This window comes from Mobula birostris, chromosome 17 (genome assembly GCF_030028105.1).
Source record: "Mobula birostris isolate sMobBir1 chromosome 17, sMobBir1.hap1, whole genome shotgun sequence".
Classification (NCBI taxonomy): Eukaryota; Metazoa; Chordata; class Chondrichthyes; order Myliobatiformes; family Myliobatidae; genus Mobula; species Mobula birostris.
In genome coordinates, this window is record NC_092386.1 from 54484447 (window position 1) to 54508430 (window position 23984).

At 41.5% G+C, this 23984-nt stretch overlaps 1 protein-coding gene across 3 annotated transcripts in view; it reads left to right on the plus strand.

Annotated features, from left to right (window-relative positions):
• The window catches only part of kank1a (KN motif and ankyrin repeat domains 1a), a 278049-nt gene that overhangs the window by 139893 nt on the left and 114172 nt on the right, over positions 1-23984 (plus strand). The window contains exon 1 of one of the 3 annotated variants that reach the window (XM_072281741.1): positions 1172-1239. The exons of the other annotated variants lie outside the window; for them this stretch is intronic. The gene's annotated coding sequence lies outside the window, so the exon portion shown is untranslated. Of the gene's footprint in view, positions 1-1171; positions 1240-23984 lie in introns of those variants that run through there. 3 annotated transcript variants of the gene reach the window in all.

Here is a 23984-nt window from a genome sequence, read left to right on the forward strand (position 1 = left end):
TCTCTTTCTGATTGATTGGACAGTCATAACGCAGTTTGAAGGCATCACGTGTTCCTAAGCAGAAGAGCTGCTGTATATATTCACAAATAAACCTGCACAGTAGTTCAGATCAGGTCTCTTCTGTCAATTAATATTCTGGTTAGTTGCGTATTCAGAGAGCCATCCGTCAACACTGTTCCAAAAGGGATATGTTTTGGTTGTCTGTAATTTGTGCTTAGAAGAGACACCAGTACTGAATATTCAAAGCAGTTCTAGTTGGGATGCACTAACATTGCAAATGTGCATTTCTGCAAAGTTGCCTTACCATATTGAAAATATTAACGTTAAATAGATAATTTTAGCCATTGAAATCATAGTTATTTATATTTTAAAAATTATAAAATACTGTCTCAGAAGGATGTGATGCTCTCAGACCCGCTCTCCAGAAGATGTTTCTGTGTGAATAAAATCTTGTATTTCTCAAAGAAACTAGATTTTCAAGTGCTGGAAATTTTGAGCAACGCACATAAAATGCTGGAGAAACTATGCAGAAGAATAAACAGTCAATCTTTTGGGCCAAAACACTTCATCAGGACAAAAGGAAGTGGGCAGAAACCAGAAGCTCTGATGAAGGATCACAGACTGTTTATTTCCCCTATTGATGCTACATGACCTTTTGAGTTCCTCCAGCATTTTGTGTGTTGCTCAAGATTTCCAACACGTGTAGAATCTTCTGTGTCTTGACTGTTGCACTGATGTTTATTTAGCTAAAACACTAGTCACTAGTAATCAATGTTACTTTTCAAATAGAGGGTGAAATGGCAGAAAATTTTTCATAGATTTGTAAGCATTTTGACTTTAAAGATGCGATAAATTGGGATGCATAGCCTGGAAAAGAGAAGTACAAAGAAGAGAGACTTTCCAGGAAACTATGATTGAAGCAAGAGCTAACAGAACAATGTAAACAATACATTGAAGAAGCATTGGTTTGTGATGGCTAAATGTCTCATGTATCCATTCTGTTCTACTTGGTCATGTGCAACAAATGGCCTCCAAAGATTTCCCTTCCTGCTCCATTAGAGCCTCAGTTTTCAAAACTCTGTCCATGATTTCCCTCCTGTTTTTCAGTTACATGATACCATTAGGAAAGTAATTGAAGAACCATGCCATGATCTATGTGTACTGCCATGATGCCTAATTCGCTCTTGCTGAAAGTTGTCTCAACTAATTAACATCACATCCTCCAACGTCCAATACAAGGTGAGCAAATAGTTCCTCCAAAGTGAACATTAGGCAGGTAGGTTGCAATCACTGTTTTTGGTTTGAGCCACTGACTGCATTCTCTGGCAAACAATGCACAGTCTTGAGTCACACTGATTCCTGGTGACCTGCCAACCTCCAAGACCACATGATTTCACCTGGCTCTTGCCCCTATCACTACTCGTCCATTGTCAAAGCTTTTTGACAGATAGTCTGGACCCTTCTTGTCAACTTTAGTTTGATATTGTCCCATTCAGCATTTTGGAATGTTTCATTCCATCGAAGGTGTTGTATAAGATGCATGCTATTGGCATTATGTTAATTGAAAAAGCTACCTGTCTATATTCCACAAAAGAGTACTTGTAGAAAGACAGTAGTGGCTGGAAAAAGATTCAAATATTCAAGGTGCATTTATTATCAATGAATGTATAAGTTATACAACCTTGAGACTTGTTTGCTTAACAGGCAGTCTCAAAGTGAGGAACCCAAATTAGAAAAAAATAGACCAACCCCCAGTGCTAACGGACAAAGAAGGACAGAAACCAAATGATGCAAACAGTAGAAGTGAGCAGTATCAACATCTTCAAAATACAATAGCTTGTCTTTTGTCCAATTTTATATCGCGTATTAGAAATATTTCTAGATCACGTGCCTCCCGTGTTTGAGTTGACAGTGCTTCTGTACATTGCAGTTGGATTTACATGTTGAGCAGATGTTTCTGCTAACCTGAGCTCAGTTGTCCAGTTCATCTGTTGCAGCCTTGCACACTCATTAGACTGTTGACCACGTGTTTAACCGTGACTTCTTTGATAGCTATTGTAAGTTAGCCAAGCATGTAAATTTGGGGGTTTTTTTGTACACATCCAGTGGTACTTGCTATCTTGTTAAACTCAGGTTTTATCTCCGAATAAATTACAAGGAGCTTGATTGTATTTGAGTAATTTGACTTGCACATGATAGCACAGAATTACATTTCAAACCCTGCTCTAACTTTTAACTGGATCACTTACTCAGTTGTCATAGTGATGTGCAAGTTCTGACGTTGAATCCGATGAGAGGTAATGAAAGGTTACAGTCCTTTGATAGAATTTACTTTGATTTAAATTTGTTATCAGTATGGAGAAAATGTAACATTTAGCAAGTGCTGTTTGATTTTTTTTTCTTTAATGCTTCAAATTTGTGTTCTCTGTATAATGGTTTTCTTTGAGGCCTTTATCATCGTAGCTTACCAAGTTTTTAAAAGTGCTTTTTCCAGTTGTGCTCAATTGTTTCTCTACTGCTGTTGCATACATAGCTAGGCAGGGAATTAAACACCTTCTCAAAAATCATCTGAGCCGGAAGAGTTCTTCAGGATTCTTAATGAGAAAACTTAATGGAACGGCAGAAAATTAAGTAAAACAGATAGCTGAATCAATACAGAATCATTGTGCACCTGAATATATCATCATCAATTACTCTTGATAATGTTAAACAAGGTAATACACACGTGCAATATTCTATAGCTGTGCCGTGGACTAGAACAAACTCGTAGTGCGGCGATAGCTTAATAATGATGAACGATAAACTTAATACTTTCTTCAAAGTAGGAAAGGAAAGGTACGTCGCATCCGGAGTTTCTCCGGTTAGCGGACGATTTCCCTCCACGCCTCTCTGATGTAGTGGGGATTCGCGTACGAGGGAAGTTACAGCAGTGGTTTGCCGTTGCCTTCTGCCGGGTGAGTTTCCAAAGAGATCACCAGCTCGTAACCCAGCACGGATGGAAAGCGTGCAGGGTCGCCAGCTGGCTGGATTCGAACCTGGGACCTTTCATCCTGAAGTCCGATGCTGATGCCACTACGCCACCGGCCGGGTCTCCTTCAAAGTACATTTATTAAAATGTTTGCCAATATTAAGAAAGCTTATGACTCTCAGATATTGCTATTTTAATGGGAAATAGTGGATGGAAATGGTTGTCTTTCTACTCTGTGTGCTTCAAGTAGAAATCTGAATTAACCTCTGTAGGAAATGATGTGGGGGAGAAAAAGATTACAAGCAGTTTGTTTTGTACAGAACTAACTGCACATGAAATGAACAGCGCTCTGGAGGCAGAACAGATTGTTTACTACCACCTTGTACTTCTTCCTCCCCTCCCATCTTACTCCGAATTCTCCTCTTCCTTTCCAGTCCTGGTGAAGGATCTTGGACTGAAATGTCAGCTGTTTATTTTTTCCATAGATTTAGGAGATTTACAAGGATGTTGCCTGGATTGGGGAGCATGCCTTATGAGAATAGGTTGAGTGAGAATAGGTTGAGTGAACTCAGCCTTTTCTCCTTGGAGCAACAGAAGAAGAGAGGTGACCTGATAGAGGTGTACAAGATAATGAGAGGCATTGATCGTGTGGATAGTCAGAGGCTTTTTCCAAGGGCTGAAGTGGCTAACACAAGAGGATACAGTTTTAAGGTGCTTAGAAGTAGGTACAGAGGAGATGTCAGGGGTAAGTATTTTATGCAGAGAGTAGTGAGTGCATGGAATGGGCTGCCGGCGGTGGTGGTGTAGGCAGAAACAATAGGGTCTTTTAAGAGACTCCTGGATAAGTACATGAAGCTTGGAAAAATAGAGGGCTATGGGTAAAGCCTAGGTAGTTCTAAGGTAGGGACATGTTCGACACAGCTTTGTGGGCCGAAGGGCCTGTATTGTGCTGTAGGTTTTCTATGTTTCTATGCTGCCTGGCCTGCTGAGTTCCTCCAGCATTTTCTGTGTGTTGTTTAAATGTATGAGTGGGTATTTGCATGCTTTTTTGCATGGGCATTATAATGCAAAATCATATAAGGGGACAGCTCAGTGATTGTTCAATTTAAGATTGTGAATATGCTTTTGAATCATTTGCTTGTAACCAGTACTTTTCCCCTGGGTTCAGAGCGGTTCTGGGTGTTAAATTGTGGGATTTACATGATTTTTTTCTATACATATATATTTAAACTTAAGTACTCACTTTGCTAGTGGATTTAGTCAATTTGCTTATGGAAAAGATGAATCTATAGTTTTGTTGTGCAATTTCACTGGATGAATGGAAAGGGAACTTTAAATGATGGAGTTAACGTGCCATGGATAGATTTTGGTAACATGTTTGTCAAAGCATTTCTTGTTCCTAGTACTCATGACACTGGATCCAGCAGCCAAAACGTGTTAAAAATAACAAAGGTAGAGTAACGGTTTATTTTTGAGTTGGTAAATGGAGGCAAGCTTGGGAATGTGCACTTTATTGGCTTTACAACTCACAAGGAAAGAACAATTAAAGATGGATTAAGCGAAACCTGATAATTTAGTTACGAAATGGATAGGATTGTTGGTTTTTTTTCTTGCGACATCTGACACTGACTGGGCTGTCACCTCTTCCAATTCCCAGTACTGTGGTTCAAAGGTAACTGCAAAAAAAAACTCATTTGAGTGAGAGAGCGTTTCCTTCCTCTGGAGACCAATGAAATAAAGCTGAGTAGTTGTGACCTTTGGAAAAATGTAGTACTTGGGGCTAGATCCCTCCCATCTGTCCAAAAATCTCTTTGACCCTCCACCACCAGGCAGGAGGTATTGTAGCATTAGGACAAGGACTGGTAGGATGGAAAACAGCATTTACCCCCAGGCTGTGAGACTTCTGAACTCCCTGCCACTATCCAGGTCTCATGACATATGAAGCAACAGTAGCATTGTACTGTTTACTTTTTAACTTGTGATGTAAGTGCACTTTATTATTTATTTATGGTAATACTACTTTGTGTATGAGTTACATGTACTGTGTTGTGCACCTTGGTCTGGAGGAACATTGTTTCATTTGACAGCTTGAAATGACAATCAATTTGAACTTGAACTAGTAAGTGGTTATTTCAAGCCTCCCAGTTTTCACATGCTTATGGAGTATAAAATGTAGTTGTTGACAACAGTGAGAAAAAGTCTTAAAGAGATAGTTTGACATTTGCTGTGGTGTCATGTTCAAGTTACCCTTCATCTGGTGTGTATTTATGGGAAGTGCTACACCAGCTTATATCAGAATTTATGAACAGGTTATAATTGTCGTCTGCTGTTATAGTGCTCCTTCTGCATCACTGCAAAGCAATTGCAATAGGCGTCAATTCTAAAATGGTAGTTGGTGGTGAATCATAAGAATTCTGACGCCAGGGGTCTGAGATAGGGCAGGAAGAGCATGAGTATAAAATTCACGTGGGAGCAATTCCCTACCTTAAGTTCTCTATTTTGTAAAAGCTCAGCCAGGCCAGAGTTGAGTATTTGAGCATACTTGTGCCATGCTCTTCATTCTCACCAGTAGTGTATTGCAGGTCCACAGGCTGCATATCTTGTTGTGAGTAATGCAAGTTTTAAATTGCCATCTGCAAGACAATGGGTTTAAAATTCCTCCTAGAGTCCAGATTTCTGCAAGCCCTTCTGTCTACTTCTACAACTTCTTCTGACCCCTTTATACTCTGGCTTCTGACCCTATGGGGCTGTCTTCCTTTCCTGTGCTCCACTGTCGACATCAAAGTTTTCCACTGTCCTGTCTCTAGAATTGCTGGAATGCTGCTGCTTGTCCACGTTGAAAACTTCTGCTTGATTGCTGTAGAATTAATGCTGCTTCTGTCATTTTGTAAGAGTGAAATCTGTCACTTGAACAGGTAAAACATGACCCTAGCCAGGTACTGTTCAACTTGAAAAGTGATTTGGGAATTTTTAAAAGATTGGAGAAAGGAGGATGAAATCTTTTATAAAGCTGTATGTTTTGGATTTTATAAAAAAAAATGTATCATCAGCATTCATGGTCAGTTTTTAAATAGCTGAAGGTAAACAAGAGGGAAATTTGAGGTTTTCCCTTGTTTCAACAAACAATCCGCTGGAGGAACTTGGCAGCTCAAGATAACACACATAAAAGTTGCTGGTGAATGCAGCAGGCCAGGCAGCATCTCTAGGAAGAAGTACAGTCGACGATATTTCAAATCTCTTACTAGCTCTTCTTTTAGTTAGTCCTGACGAAGGGTTTCAGCCCGAAACATCGACTGTACTCCTTCCTAGAGATGCTGCCTGGCCTGCTGCATTCACCAGCAACTTTTATGTGTGTTGCTTGAAATAAGACAAAGGAGCAGAAGTCGGCCATTCGGCCCGTCGAGTCTGCTCCACCATTTTATCATGAGCTGATCCATTCTCCCATTTAGTACCACTCCCCCACCTTCTCACTATAACCTTTGATGCCCTGGCTACTCAGATACCTATCAATCTCTGCCTTAAATACACCCAATGATTTGGCCTCCACTGCTGCCTGTGGCAACAAATTCCATAGATTCACCACCCTCTGGCTAAAAAAATTTCTTCGCTTTTCTGTTCTGAATGGGCACCCTTCAATCCTTCAAGTGTTGCTTGAAATTCCAGCATCTGCAGATTTCCTCGTGTTTGCGAGCTCAAGATAATCTGTGGAAAAGAAAGGAATTATTGACATTGCTGGTCAGAAGTGTGAATCAGGTCTCTTCTTGTTTCAGTACTCAAGATTCCCGATCAATAAATAGTTTCTGATCTTCCCACTATTGAATACTGCTAATCATCCACCCATGCACGGGCTCTGGAACTAGCTGGCCTCAAGAAAGTTCAGCCTGTGTTTATAATTTTCAAGTGTTCATTGTTGGCACCTACAAGGTTCAGTTAAACTCTTGACTCTGGAAATTTTGAGTAGAGTCTCAGTTGACATTTCAGTTTAGTGTGGAAGGGCTGCATTGTTGAGAGATGCTAACTTTTAAACTCTGGCCCAACCTGCATATTCAGCAATTCATAGCATCAAATGGCCCTATTTTAGGGGTGGGGGAGTACGGGGAGAAAAGAACTCATTTATACTGAAATGATCTAACAACCACATACGAAACGCTGGGTCACTATTTGCAGATGTTTGTTGTGTAAAGATCGGTTGCTGGGTTTCCTACGTTACAACAGTGGTTTTGAGTCATCTGATGTTGTGAAAGACAGTAAATAATTTTCAACACTCAATATGCTGGAGGAACTCAGCAAGTTGGGCAGCATATGGGGGGGGGGGGGAATAACAGTTGATGTTTTATGCCAAGACCCTTTATCAGGGCTAGAAAGGAAGATGGCAGAAGCAAATTAGGGAGGTAGTATTCATGAGCCATTCAGAAATCTGAAGTGGAGGGTAGTAGCTGTTCCTAAAATGTCGGTTCTGCATTTTCTTGCCCCTATACCTCCTCCCTGATGGGAGGAATGAGAAGAGGACGTCTTAGGTGGTGAGGGTCCTTCAAGATGGATATCACCACCTCGAGGCACCTTCTTTGGAAGATGACCTTGATGGCTGTGACAGATTACCAACAGAAACATGCAGAATATTGCTTTGCTAAGGTTGGCTAAGCTGTGATGGGAATAGTAAAGATGTTTTGCCTGTACATTTTCCAAAGCTTGATCATGATATAGGTGGACTACCACTTTACTAAGTGTGGTTTTTGAACATCACTGTGTCAGCTAATTTAAATCTTGCAGGTGTGACTCTGATGGTGTTTATGTGCATTAATAAGCCAATGTTTTAAAATATTGCACAGATTCTACTGCAGAATCGCAGTCGATTTCATTAGCACTGACATGCCGTGAAATTTGTTGCTTTGTGGCAGGGCAGTGCAAGACAAAATATTCTATTTAAGTTACAATTAAAAAATAGTGCAAAAGAGGAATATTGAGGTAGTGTTCGTGGCAGTTCAGGAATCTGACGGTGGAGGGGAAGAAGCTGTTCCTAAATCATTGAGTTGAAGTTTGCCGATGACACTGCTGTTGGCTGAATCAAGGGTGGTGACAAATCAGCATCTGGGAAGGAGACTGAGAGTTTGACAGAGTGGTGCCACAACAACAACCTCTCACTCAATGTCAGCAAGACCATGGAGATGATTATTGACTTCTGGAGGAGGAAACCAGTGGTCAACGAGCCAGTCCTCTTCAGAGGTGAAGAGAGTCAACAAGTTTAAATTCCTTGGTGTTGTCAATTCAGGAGACCTGTCCTGGGTCCGGCCACTTTGAAGAAAGCACGGCAGCACCTCTACTTTCACAGAAGGTTGCAAAGATTCAGCATGTCATCTAAAACTTTGACAAACTTATGTAGCTGTGTGATGGAGAGTATATTGACTGGTTACATCACAGTCTGGTATGGGAACACCAATGCCTTTGTAATCCTACAAAAAGTACTGAATACGGCCCATTATGGGTAAAGCCTTCCCCACCACTGAGCACATCTACATGTTTTTGAAGATGTCCTCAGTGGGGAGGGTTGTGCCCATCATGGAAGTGGCTGGGTCTACACCCCTCTGCATTGGAGCTTCCATGCCAGGTGGTGATGAACGCTTTCCTTAGTACGCCTGTAGAAATATGCAGTGCAAGATTCCAAGCAAATGACCTTGGAATTTGTTATAAACACATGCCCTTATACATGTTGACGTAAAATACATGACGCAAGTTGTTAGATAAGAAAACAGGAAAGCAAAACATGCAAGCAGTGAGCATGAATTGAAGACCTTGAAGTTCTATACATGGGACACAGTTTTGATTCTGGATTATTGAACACTTGTATGGTTAAATGAAAACAGATTCTTCATTATCAAATTCATACTACAGGAGATTCAGAACTTTTAAATTTGATTTGTCAGATGGACTCCACAGTCTAAATATAAAATTTGAATAAAGTAAATGCACTTATATGTCCCTTTAAGGATTAATGGTGAGTTCTGATATTTTCAGACCACTTGAAAACATTGACTATAAAAAGACGTGCACTGCATTCTGCTTTGGGGGATAACTAATCATATCCACGTGCAAATCTGATCTGAGCAAATTCTGAAGGCTACTATTTTTGTTTTAGCGCCTCAGTTAGTGAGGCATTCCTGTTGCACTCAGATTTAGAAGCAATGTGTTTGCTGTTCTTTTCTGTACTGGAAATGCAACTTTTGCCAATCCTCTCAACTGCGTCTCTTCATGGCAGCCAATATTTCAATTCACTCTAGTTTTCTCACCAATGAACTGCATGCCTAGAATTTTTTTTCTACATGTATTAGAACAGCTACAGTATGTTTTTATTAATTTTGCTTCTCAGTGTTATGTTTCTTGAACATCATTTCAGAGAAGGTTGCACAAAATTTCATCAGAGAATCCATACTGATGACCAACCAACCATTTGCTCAACTGTTACGTATAAAGGCAATGGAGCAGTTGGCATTGAGAGCCTAGTTACTTCATCTAAACCTAACAACACCATTGTTAGTTTAACTATTTCATGTTGCAGCCACATAATATTGGCCTGGCCTGGAAATGCCAGCAGTCCCGTGAGCATCAATAGTACAGCGGTTCGAGCGACACTCTTACAGTTTGGGGCATTCTGGAGTTCAAATTCTGGTGCCATCTAATGAGTTTGTATGTTCTCCCTGTGAACTGCATGGATTTCCTCCAGGTGCTCCAGTGTCCTCCCACGGTCCAAAGACGTGCCGGTTGGTAGGTTAATTGGTCATTGAAAATTGTTCTGTGATTGGGCTGGTGTTAATCAGGTGGGTTACTGGTTGGTGTGGCTCATTGGGCCGGAAAGGCTTGTTCCACGCACTATCCCCAAACAAACGATGGAATAACTGAAAAGCACCAGCGGGATGGGGAGTTTAAAAATCATATAACTCCACTGAAAAGCATAAGTGGCATTTCGTGTGAATTGATGTCTTCTACCTTATGCCTAAGGGGTTTTCCCAAGATGTTCAGCTTCAATGTGCAAGCACAGCCCCAATATATTAACTGCCATATGAAGCATGGAGAATATTGGAGAAAAGCAAATGAAGGTGGCAGGAAATGGTGAAAGGGATTGTTGTTTTTGTGTTGTTTTACATAGTTCAGTGTATTTTTTGTATTGTTTCATGTAGCACCATGGTCCTGAGAAACGTCTCGTTTTTACTGTGTACTGTACCAGCAGTTATGGTCAAAATGACAATAAAAAGTGACTTGACTTGGCTTGAAAGGGAGAGACCCGGTTCTGTGGACAGCAGATGCAGGAACCATGGATTTGTACATTACAGGAAGTCCTTTAGGAGCTATATTTCTCTTCTCGTTTTTTGTTTTGTTTTTAAAGACCTCACTGCATGGTCTGACAAAGAGAATGAGTAGGAGCAGTCCACCTGTGTCCTCAATGTAACCTCAACTTTACTCATCTATCCGTGGTAACCTTTCATTACTTTGCTGATCAACTGTGTCCACCTCTTAAAATATTTTAAGGCATAGCTTTTACTCTTTGAAGGACAGTGTGACAAAGACCCACAATCCTCGGAAGTCCATCTTAACTTTGTCTTAAATGGGTGACCCCTGGATCTAGATTCTCCTATAATACACTCTTCACATCCATACAAGAAAAAAATCTGCAGATGCTGGAAAATCCAAAGCAACACACACAAAATGTTGGAGGATCTCAGCAGGCCAGGCAGCATCTATGGAAAAGAGCAAACCATCGATGTTTGGGGCCAAGATCCTTCATCAGGGCTCGCATCTATCCTGTCATGATCTCTTCTAGCATCTTGCATTTCAATCAAATAATCTCTTATTCGTCTGAATCCCTCCAGGTTCAAACCTAGCTTATGACAGCCTACTTATTGATAGAGGTGTACAAGTTATAAGAGACACAGATTGAGTGTTAGATAGCCAGAACCTTTTTTTCCAGGATGGAAATGGCTAATAAGGGGGGTATAAGTTTAAGTTTAGAGTGATTAGAGGAATCTCAGGTAAGTTTTTTTTTTACACCGAGTGCTGAATGCATGGAATGCCCTGCCAGGGGTGGTGGTAGAGGCAGATGCATTAGGAGCATTTAAGAAACTCTTGGGCACATGGATGATAGAAAAATAGAGGGTGACATAAGAGGGAAGTGTTAGATTGATCATAGAGTAGGTTAAAGGATCGGCACAAAATCATGGGCTGAAGGACTTTTACTGTGCTGTTATGCTCAATGTTCTAGTACAGGTATTGGTCTAATAAACCTCCATTGTTTACTATACTTGTACCAGTAATGAGAAGATCATTGGAAATTTTCCTTAACTAACGAGACTATGTACTTTCACCAGTCCTCTAGCTCAGGGGTCCCCAGCCTTTTTTGCACTGCGGACCGGTTTCATATTGACAATATTCTTGCGGACCGGCCGACCGGGGGTGTGGGGGGGGGGGGGGGGGGGGCGTGGGTGGAGGGTAGGGTTGCCAACGGACAAGAGTAGCAGTCAAATACGTTAGGCTTACCCAGAGAAAGACTACAATGACCATGAAGCCTTGCGCGGGCGCAAGTGCACATGCGTGACTTGCACATTCGTGTACGTGCCGATTTTTTTCAACAAATCGCTTTTGCCTATTCTGGTCGGGGTGGGGGGGGTGTTAATCATGACCGGAATATAGGTGATAAGTGGCTAATGCACTCAATTTCATTTCTAAAAGGGTTTATCTAACGAATTTAATATTAAACACACAGCGCATATTTTCCTCGCATGAATATAGCGATAAGTCAATTATCAGGGGAGGACAGGGGAGCTTGAAGTGTTGAAAGAACTTCCAGTAGAAGTGGTAGAGGCAGGTTCGATATTATCATTTAAAGAAAAATTGGATAGGTATATGGACAGGAAAGGAATGGTGGATTATGGGCTGAGTGCAGGTCGGTGGGATTAGGTGAGAGTAGCGTTTGTCATGGACTAGAAGGGCAGAGATCGCCTGTTTCCATGCTGTAATTGTTATATGGTGATATGGTTATATAAGTCAATAGCATCATAACATTTTAAGTAATGTTTGGATATTAAACACACAGCACGTATTTTCCCCGTATGAACATATAAAATCATTGCAACACACCAATATTGCTGAATCAGTGGGAGCCCTGGGCTTGTTTCTCTGCAACAATACGGTCCTATCGATAGGTGATGGGAGACAGCGATACTCGAAGGGAGTTCCTTATGTCCAGTCTATTCCGCAATTTAGTTTTCGTTGCATTCATTGCAGAGATATGTTGGAAACGGAAGCAACGTTTTTAGTGCTTTCGTGGCTATCTCAGGATTTTCAGCCTTGACTTTGATCCAGAATGCCAGCAGAGATGTTATGTCAAACATACTTTTCAGCCCGCCGTCATTTGCAAGCTCGAGGAGTTGATCTCCTTCCCGTGCTGACATGGATGACGCGCAGGTAATGACCTCGCGTGCGTTCAAGCTCAACAGTGGCCGTGACAGGGAATGAGGAAAGGTGCAGCTGACTCCTATCGCCAAATCATATCGTTTCCTCGCGGCCCGGCACCGGTCCGTGGACCGGTGGTTGGGGACCACTGCTCTAGCTGAAGCATAACCCCTTGTGAAATGACTTTAGCAATAAAGATAGCCTTCTCAATTACAGTGGTGCTAGAAAGTTTGTGAACCCTGTAGAATTTTTTGTTTCTGCACAAATACAGCCTAAAATGTGATCAGATCTTCATGCAAGTCCTAAAGCTAGATAAAGAGAACCCACTTCTGTTGTAGATAGCGTAGAGGATTGTCGAAGATTGCAGAGAGACATTGATAGGATGCAGAAGTGGGCTGAGAAGTGGCAGATGGAGTTCAACCTGGAGAAGTGTGAGGTGGTACACTTTGGAAGGACAAACTCCAAGGCAGAGTACAAAGTAAATGGCAGGATACTTGGTAGTGTGGAGGAGCAGAGGGATCTGGGGATACATGTCCACAGATCCCTGAAAGTTGCCTCACAGGTAGATAGGGTATTTAAGAAAACTTATGGGGTGTTAGCTTTCATAAGTCGAGGGATAGAGTTTAAGAGTCGCGATGTAGTGATGCAGCTCTATAAAACACTGGTTAGGCCACATTTGGAGTATGGTGTCCAGTTCTGGTCGCCTCACTATTGGAAGGATGTGGAAGCATTGGAAAGGGTACAGAGGAGATTTACCAGGATGCTGGCTGGTTTAGAGAGTATGGATTATGATCTGAGATTAAGGGAGCTAGGGCTTTACTCTCTGGAGAGAAGGAGGATGAGAGAAGACATGATAGAGGTGTACAAGATATTAAGAGGAATAGATAGAGTGAATAGCCGGTGCCTCTTCCCCAGGTCACCACTGCTCAATACAAGAGGACATGGCTTTAACATAAGGGGTGGAAAGTTCAAGGGGGATATTAGAGGAAGGTTTTTCACTCGAGAGAGTGGTTGGTGCATGGAATGCACTGCCTGAGTCAGTGGTGGAGGCAGATACACTAGTGAAGTTTAAGAGACTACTAGACAGGTATATGGAGGAATTTAAGGTGGGGGGTGATATGGGAGGCAGGGTTTGAGGGTCAGAAAATTGTGGGCCAAAGGGCCTGTAATGTGCTGTACGTTCTATGTATGTTCTATGTTTACTTAAATAAATAACTCAAAAAAACGTTATACTTGTTCATTTATTTATTGAGAAAAATGATCAGAGCTTTGCTTAGATGAGCTTTGTTCCCTTTGACTGTATAAAGTAAGTTTGCACACTCACTCTATTTGACAGCTCTTTGGCCACTTGTTTAACTTGCCTACATCCATTAGTAATTATGTGTTTTTAATGTCTGCTTTTGAGTCATGAGCAAAGTGAGCCACTATACCTTCAGTACTTTCATCGGAGTCATTTACATAAATTTATAAAGCATTGATGACACCGATCCCTACAGCAAATCTCACGGCACATCTTGCCAAGCAGAGACAAAAATATTTATGCCGCCTCCGTTTCCTGTTAGCCAGCCAGTATTCAACCCTCAAGAATTTGTTACCTCCTATACAAGAAGCTATTATTTCCTGCAATAATCTTTCATGCAAAATCTCATCAGATCATAGAAAAGTTACCGCTTAGGAAGCCTTTCAGCTGATCATGTTTAAAATGCTCTCCATCCTCAAACCTCATTTGATTTGCCGACCCTTGCAAGTCTTCCACGCAACATATTTACTTAATTCCATTCTGATGACCGACACACCAACAATGAAGCCTATCTCCATCACATCTGCAGACTGCGTACAAGATTTGAGTCACACACTTGTGTTTCATTAGTTAAAAAAGAAATTCCTCCTCTTGCTTTTGGTTAACCTCCTGTTTTAATTGATATCTGTGACCTCTAGTTGTTGAAGCCCCCATCAACGGGAGCAGACTCCCACTCTCCACTGTCGTGACCACTCATTATTTCATATCAAATTCCCCTCATCTTTCCCTTTACCAATACAGTCCCCTCCAATGTATTGTTTCTCATCCCAGTCACCATTCAAGTAAATCTTTTCTTGACCACTCCCCCTCCATAAGGTGTTCACATCCATTCTATAACAACATAACCGGAATAGAACACATACTCCATTTGAGGACATACTGATGTTTTGTATATTTATAGTAAGTACAGTCTGTGATGTGCTTCCTGAGAAGGTGGTGGAGGCTCACCCACTCATAGCATGTAAATAAGTTTCTAGATAGCCACTTGATTCAGCAAGGCAGAAGTCTACAGATTTGGTGATGTTAAATGACTTATTTAGTAAAGTGACTTCCAGTAAGGTGGCGACACGCTCAGATGCAGTAGCCTCTACGGGATCAACCGAAGGTTTTATCTTATTTTTTTTTAAACCTGTTCTTCACAATCGCAAGACCTTGCTGGACATTAAGAACTTAAGGTACTGCAGGTGTACCCCATCAGCGAGTTGCTTGTTAGCGGAGAAACTAAAGGACTTGGATTTGGTGCGGACCGTGATGCTGCCTGCGACAAAGAGGCGTCAGTGTGCAAAGGGGGTGTACGGTCTAATAGTGAGTAATCATCTCAGTTGCTTTTCTTACGATCACAGGACCCTGTTGGATATTGGTGGTACGGAATACTGCAAGTCCGGCTTACTGGCGAATGGTGGGAGAGTGGCAAGGCCTCGGTTGTATTGAGGACCAGGCCTCAAGCCGCAGTGTCACCTGTTTGCAGCCATCCAGGCGAGGTGTCGGGGTCGGGAGCTCCCCTCCAGAATGCTGGAAGTGGTGTGGCATGGCATCCATGCTGGAGTCAAAGTTCCACTCCCCACCCCACCCCACCCCACCCCACCCCCAGTGTTGGCTTGGCAAGCTGTATTGTGTTTAAATGCAGACTGCTGCAACATACGTGTACTCAGGGACTTGGACTATATTTTCTTTGTGTGACTGGATTTTACTGCTAATATTATATGTGCCCTGTGCTGGGCATGACTGTTGGTACTGTGTTTCTTACACCTTGGCCCTGCACTAACATGTTCCGCTTGGCGGTATTCCTGTATGGTTCAATGACAAGTGAAGATGAATGAATTCAAAGGTGGACATTGTGGGCCAAAGGGACTGATTCTGTGGTAGCAGAATTTCTCTTGTTTTTATACTTTGTATCTCTGTTGACAAAAGTTCAGAAATAACTAAATGTTAAAAAGTTGCAAGTTGGGTTGTAAAAAAGCTTAGGGAATTTCTGTACATTCATTAGTTCCCCTTCATCTGCAGCATATCACTGCTGTTCCAATGTCTTTGTAGTTACTTCTGTTTTTGGAGTTGACATTGAACCTGACAGACAGTGCCAGGATGGTTCGTATGGATCATAGAGGGCAGCTGGGAAAGTGCAGTGGGATCAAATGCTGGTTTTGCTTAACTTTGTTCCTAAGAACTTGGGATCTATTTCACAGGAAATACTTAGACTGTTTTAAGCCAAGATTAAAGGTACAGCTCAGCATTGTTTCACCAATGGATTTCATGCTCTTCATTGGCCAAGGGCTTGTACCCTGGAGCTGCGTATAGCAGCCATTGACATTTTTAGAAGAGTAGGAGAAACTTTAAAGGGATAATGAGGACATTTCATTCCTATTTCCTGCATCTGTTCATTTTCAAAGAGTCATCACCCTTATTATGTGCCGTATCATATGACATGGCCAATCATGGTCTTATCCATGACCATGATTATTCTTGGCAATTGTTTCTACAGAAGTGCTTTGCCATTGCTTTCTTCTGGGCAGTGTCTTTGCAAAACGGGTGACCCCCGCCATTATCAATGCTCTCGGGAGATCATCTGCCTGGCATCAGTGGTCGCATAACCAGGACCTGTGATATGCACCTGCTGCTCATACGATCATCCACCGCCTGTTCTCATAGCTTCATGTTACCCTGATTTTGAGGGGGGGGGATAAGTAGGTGCTACACCTTGCCCAAGGTGACCTGGAAGCTAGCAGAGGGAAGGGGTGCCTTACAACTCCTTTGGTAGTGATGTACAGTGGCGTGCAAAAGCTTGGGCACCTCGGTCAAAATTTCTGTTACTGTGAATAGCTAAGTAGTAAAAGATGACCTGATTTCCAAAAGGCATAAAGTTAAAGATGACACATTTCTTTAATATTTTCAGCAAGGTTACTTTCTCATTTCCATCTTTTACCGTTTCAAAATAACAAAAAGGAAAAGGGCCAGAAGCAAAAGTTTGGGCACCCTGCATGGTCAGTACTTAGTAACACCCCCTTTGGCAAGTATCACATTTTATAAAGGCTTAAGTCTTTCACCCATTCTTCCTTGCAAAAGGCTTCTAGTTCTGTGAGATTCTTGGGCTGTCTTGCATGCACTGCTCTTTTGAAGTCTATCACAGATTTTCGATGATTTTAGGTCAGGGGACTGTGAGGGTCATGGCAAAACCTTCAGCTTGCGCCTCTTGAGGTAGTCCATTGTGGATTTTCAGGTGTGTTTAGGATCATTATCCTGTTGTAGAAGCCACCCTCTTCATCTTCAGCTTTTTTACAGACAGTGTGATGTTTGCTTTCAGAATTTGCTGGTATTTAATTGAATTCATTCTTCCCTCTACCAGTGAAATGTTCCCTGTGCCACTGGCTGCAACGCAAGCCCAAAGCATGATCGATCCATCTCCGTGCTTAACAGTTGGAGAGGTGTTCTTTTCATGAAATTCTGCACCCCTTTTTCTCCAAACGTACCTTTGCTCATTGCGGCCAAAAAAGTTCTATTTTAACTTCATCAGTCCACGGGACTTGTTTCCAAAATGCATCAGGCTTGTTTAGATGTTGCTTTGCAAAATTCTGACACTGAATTTTGTGATGAAGACGCAGGAAAGGTTTTCTTCTGACTCTTCCATGAAGGTCATATTTGTGCAGGTGTCGCTGCACAGTAGAACAGTGCACCACCACTCCAGAGTCTGCTAAATCTTCCTGAAGGTCTTTTGCAGTCAAATGGGGGTTTTGATTTGCCTTTCTAGCAATCCTACTAGCAGTTCTCTCGGAAAGTTTTCTTGGTCTTCCAGACCTCAATTTGACCTCCACTGTTCCTGTTAACTGCCATTTCTTAATTACATTACAAACTGAGGAAACGGCTACCTGAAAACGCTCATCGTCTTATAGCCTTCAGAGTGCTAGGCAGCTGCTTAGAGGAGCCCATGGCTGCTGATTGTTGGGATAAGGTTTAAGGAGTCAGGGTATTTAAAGCTTTGAAATTTGCATCACCTGGCCTTTCCTAACAATGATTGTGAACAAGCCATAGCCCTAACAAGCTAATTAAGGTCTAAGAACTTGGTAAAAGTTATCTGAGAGCTCAAATCTCTTGGGGTGCCCAAACTTCTGCATGGTGCTCCTTTCCTTTTTTTTTTCACTCTAAAATTGTACAAAACAAAAATAATACACTAACCTTGCTTAAAATGTTGAAAAGAATGTTTCATCTTTAACTTAGTCTTTTGGAGATTAGTTCATCTTCTACTCACTTAACTATTCACAGTAACAGAAATTTTGACCAGGGGTGCCCAAACTTTTACATGCCACTGTATCTCCACCCCACCACCCCATTCAGAAATGAGTGGAAGTGTTGTTGGGGATGGCCCCGGCAATCCAGGGCCAACAGAATAGGATGTGAATGTAAATACAATGGATTCCAGTTAACTGGGGACACATCAGGACCAGTACATTTTGGCTCAATTAAACAAGTGCCCCAATTAGCTGAAGTTTCATGGAAAAAGTTTAAAAGGTATACAAATGACAAACTGAGTAGCAAATTATGCAGTTAAATGAAATACCGAAAAAATACACTACCAATAGTACTATAGTACTATAAAACTGTTTTAGTTCCTAATAGTTATCGACAGAGGACTTCATCCAATTTATGCAATGAATAAAATCAGTGTAGACTCTTTGTCCAGATAATGGACTAACTTCATACATTGCTATTGGCAATTTCATCCGCCAAATCTTCATTTTCATTGTAACATCAAAGATGATTGTCAATACCTTTGAACTCTGTAGTTCTTAACATATTGAAGTAGTGAAGTAGTTTCATTTTCACTCCTGGCTGTTTCAGGCATCTTCAAGCCTGAATGCTTGAAACCGCGGTGAGCAAAACAGTTGACCAACTGAGCTTGTTTTTCACCAACTCTCAGTGATAAAATTTACTGCCTTTCGAACTCAAGCACATGCAACTGACACTATTTCAAAGCTATTCACTCTAGGCACGGTGTAACGTCTAATGGCCACACAAGTGCGTTTGACTGACACTAGTTAGAAACTGTTTGTCAACAGTCTGCCACCCCAGTTGAGTGGTATAATGTCTTGACAATTTTCTTCATAAGTTTTTGTTGTTTAAAAGTTGTCCCAAACAAGCAGCTGTACTGATCAACCAATGGCCGAATGAATCAGAATCCACTGTATATCCAAATTACAATTTTGGACACTGTAAGACAGATTTTTTTTAACCAAAAAGTGGCATAACAGCTGAGCCAATCTTCCTTTAATGTATCCATTTTAAAATATAGTTTTCAGAGCAATGAGTAAATTCCCCAATACTGTAGAAAATAAAGCCTGATTATATGTAGGTACGAGGTTCTACAGATGCTGGGAATCTTGATCAACGCAGATTGCTGGAGGAACTCAGCAAGTCGGCAGTGTCTATGGAGGAGTACAAAGACTTGATTATAGACTTGATACTTGTAATACTAAATTTAAGATGAATTTGCAAATATTTGTCAGCCCTATTGGCTCTATAACAATGATCTTCATTGCGGTATACGCGTACTAGAACTGTGAAATACTTAATTTAGTGATGTCAATTTCATTAACACTTTGAAGCTTGATTGTAATAATGCAAAATTAACCACATTCCTACTTTAGTTATAAACAGCTTGGAACTGTTTTCTGCTTGTATTTTTTATTTTAAAACTGGTGCCCTTTTGAAGGTCTTTGTACTGTTTGTTGTTGCACATGGATCTTATTTCAGAGTTGAGATCTCTTCAGAAAGACATACTATTAAGGAATTGGATCAGTGTAGGTCAAGAGAGAGGATTCAGTCTTTGCCATTTTTTTTGTCTTTCAGAAGTTAGGCACCTGAACTAAACATTGTTTTGAAGTTTATTGCAATGTTACATTTCCTTGTATTGGTACTTGGTGCATGTTATTCTTTGCCACCAGTTGCTGTCTCCATGCCAATATCCCATAAAGATGTAAATATCCTACCAATACTCTTGACAGTCAGAAATAATGAGTATGGACTGAAGGCTCACCAGGCAATTAGGGTAACTTGCACCTTCAAAAGCCAAAGCCAGCCAGCACTGAAGTTAGGAAGCTGGCACATAGGAGAGGCTTCAGTTGATGAGGATACCAAAGTAACTTTATAAAGTCAATGCGTCACAATGAATTGGTGAAAATGACTTGTACAAACCTTCGGTTTCATTGTTGCCGTTTAATTTAGTGGACTAACCCTACTCCTGTGGTGTCTGCATCTGGAAAATATCGAGGGAACAGTCCAACTTGGAAAAAGCACAACTGCTTGAAAACAGGGATATCAGCTTTGAATTGCAACAAGAAGTGTATTCTGAGATTTGACTCCTAACCAAACTCTGCTAACTGGTTCATATTAAAGTAGAGCAAATGCAACTAATGTCACACTTTTGAGCCAGCAAGTTATCTTACTTTCCAAAATATCAAGGACAAAGCTAGACCATAAGTTTACAGCTCATGCATCCCACTATGAGATGATTATTTTTAATAGAGATGCATTAGTATGTAGAAAACGGTGAAATGAGTGACAAAGGGTTTATGGACAATGCAAAGTATTTTAATTTAATGTTGGTGTTTATTCATTTGTAGGATATAGACACTGCTAGAAAAGCCAGTGTTTATAACCATCCTCATGAGGATCGTCACTGGACTCTTACTTTGAAACACTGCAGACCTTTTGATGCAATTTATATATATATATATATATATATCTATCTCTCTTCTCCTCCCCCCCCCCCCCCCATTATTATTACAGGCCTCCGCAGGATGTACAGGTTCCCCCCGCCATCCGAAGGTAGAGCGTTTCTATGAAACGGTTTGTAAGCCGGAACGTCGTAAAGCGAAGAAGCAATTACCATTTATTTATATGGGAAAATTTTGTGAGTGTTCACAGACCCAAAAATCACCTACCAAATCATGCCAAATAACACATAAAACCTAAAATAACAGTAACATATAGTAAAAGCAGGAATGATGTGATAAATACACAGCCTATATAAAGTAGAAATACTTCTCTACAACGATTGCCTGCACAGATCTCCGTAGCGCAAATCTCACGCAAACGCTGTTGGCATAAACGCGCTCTCCAGTAACCTTTAAACTATGAAGCTGCCAAATCATACCAAATAACACGTAAAAATACACAGCCTATATAAAGTAGAAATAATGTATGTACAGTGTAGTATCACTTACCGGAATCGGGACAGCGCCGAGCACACTGATGATGGTGTGTTAGACTGAGTCGTCGCAGGTTGGCTGGTGCAGTGGCCCCCACCCTCCAGGCCGCTGACCGATACATTGCCGTGAAGCAGGCAGAGGTCCAGTGGTAGTCGGGAGGCACACAGCACATCTTTAAGAAAAAAGCCAAAATAAACATGCTAATTAATTAGGTGCTGCCCGGCACGTAAATGTCGGTGCAGATCAATACCGATTGCCGATGGTGTCGCCTCTGATCTGGGCCGACATTTACATGTCGGGCAGCACCTAATTAATTAGCATGTTTATTTCGGCTTTTTTCTTAAAAATGTGTTGTGTGCCTCCCGGCTACTGCTGCATTCTCCGCGAATCGGTACAGTATCTGTCCGGGGCCTGGGTGTTGGGGTGGTGGGATACTGGGGTATCATCTCGTCATCTGTTTCCATTAGAGCAGGCAGCTCATCTTCTCCTATGACTGCCCACCTCGATGTCAAAGGTCGAGGTTCGTCGTCTGCTGTGGCTGATGTGGAAGGCTTACTTGACTGCTGAGCCTCGCGCATTTTTCTATCATACAGTTCTTTGTAAGCACTCAAACCATCCTGCAAATATCCCCTAGACCTACGTACTCTTTCAAAATTTAAGTCGTACTTTATCATTGCAGTGAAAACCTCACGCAGTTGCTTCACTTTTGCTACTGCATTCGGTTTCGATTGTTATCCTTTCCTCTTCCAACTGCATGAGCTCTTCATCTATCAGATCTTGGTCATGGGATGCCAAAACCTCTTCAACATCATCTTCGTCAGCTTCCACAAGCCAAACTCACTTTGTCCTTACTTGGTTCACCACAATTGAAACGCTTAATTATGTCTAGTTTTACGCTAAGTGTAACACCCTTATGAGCTCTTTCAGGCTTTTCTGACACCTTAGAACTCATCTTGCTAATGGCTGCTCAATGCAACGTGTTTAAGCAATGCCGTTCTGAATCCAGGGGAGAGCGGCTGCTCGGGGCGCACGCTGCCTTTCTTCGTAACAGTGAAAGCACCTTCTGAAAGCAAAAACAGGGTACTAATGTCGGTCTTTCGTAACAGTGAGGTTTCGTAAAGCGAACGTTCGAAAAGTGGGGGACACCTGCATAATTAATTATAGAACTTCAAGGGACTCAAATTCTCGAATACAACCTAGTCTCACGTATGAACAGAATAATAGACTCTTCAATCAGATGTTGATTCTCTTGATGGCCAAACAAAGATTGAATAGAAAACCAAAATAAACTTAATCCAGACAGCCTCTTGAACAACATGCTCCTTTAAATTTTGTATCAATTACAGCTCAGCAAAACATGCTGGACTGTCTCTGGACTACCACAGTCACATAATCCAGTAGGATGTTTTGCTATTATCTTTAAATAATAATTTAGCCCACAGTGCCCCAACGTATTATGTGAGTTTCAAAGGTAACCTTCACTGGCTCAACAGACACTACTTTATAACAGAGGTAGTACCAAATATTCCCTGCATCAGATTGCTAAACTGTGGAAGGTACCGGGCACAGCTGCTTAAACTGGAGACCATCTTGGGTACAAAATTAAAACCTTGACCTGACATGGCCAAGCCAAACTTGATCTGGGTCTGAGGATGTAAATTTGCTACCTCACCAAAACATGAATTGCATCCCAGTCCTTGGCCTCTTTTAATTCTACTGTATAAAACTTTTAAAACTTCAGTCCCAGCCTTTGAAGGCAAGATGATTTATTTAAAAAGACCTATTGACTTTCAGCCTAGAGAGAGGTGCTTCAACCCAACCCTTCCACCCCAGAGCCAATCCAAAAATAGCAGTCTATAAATGTAGTTGAGCAGTTCCAAGAAGAATCTCGAAAACTTGTCAAACCACTCGAGTAATAATGGCAGGAGGAGGAGCCTCCATGAATACAGTATGTTCATTTACAAGTACATTGTGATACAACTTCATCTGTGTGAAGTAGGATTGAAGTGTTTGCAAATGCTCATTAGATGAAACTGGATAAGAACAATAGTCCACATTTATTGGGAGACTGTATTTTAAAGCTTGAGGGGGAAGAATGCAAGTGTGTAAGACCAGAAGTGCAGTCCCGGTATTCTCCCCCTCCCCCCCCCCCCCCCCCCCCCATTGTAGTTGGGCCAGGTGCTGGACACGCTGCCAGCTCACTACTGTCCGTTTCTCCGTTTCTTACCCCACTACCCTTGTATACCTCTCACTGTATCCCACAAAAGACCAGTGCAACATTATCTGTTTTACTAATCCTGCTGTGATAGTTGAGAGGCAAGCAGGGCATGTACAGGTTAAATTCATACTGAAAATGACATAAAAAGCAGTCTGGCAAGGTTTGAAGAGAGTGAAGATTTTTATAATTTAGACAGCGCTTATATAATACATAGGTGAACTTTGGCAGTAAAAAGAAATCTAATTTTATTCTTCTTTCTCTATGTACCTGAAGATGTAGTCTTCTCACTCTGAAAAATAATTCCTGATCTATCTCTTATTACTTGTTTTTTTTCCATGTTCAATCTGATGTGGAGGCATTTGCAGAAGCATAGAGACAAAAATATTCTTCAAGAACCTGGGCCAGTTGCAGTAAAACTAAGGAGTCGTCCTGACATCGAGGAAGTACTGAGCTACACTAGCATAGCACACCTATGGCAATGGCCAACTTGACCTGAATATTTTGCCAGAACAAACATGGATGGATAATGTGAGGCAGGCGGCCAAGTTCCACTCTGATGGATTTTTTTCACATTTGCTGACTGACAAATGACTCATAATGTCATATTTAGCCCTCCCTTGTAGAAGGCCCAAATGTGTGTAGCCACACAAGGAGGAGGCAGATTCCAGGTTACTACCAGTGTCTCTGAAGCCAACGGGTAGGGATAGATGTGAGACATGGGCTCGTTAACTCACTCAGTGGTGTACAAGGATCTTTGCTGAGAAGAGACTTCAAAGCTAAAAGGTCTCCTAATTTCTTTGGTCCTGTTATCCACGGGGAAGTGCCAGCTCATTGGTTGTATTGGCCGTTCATTATTCT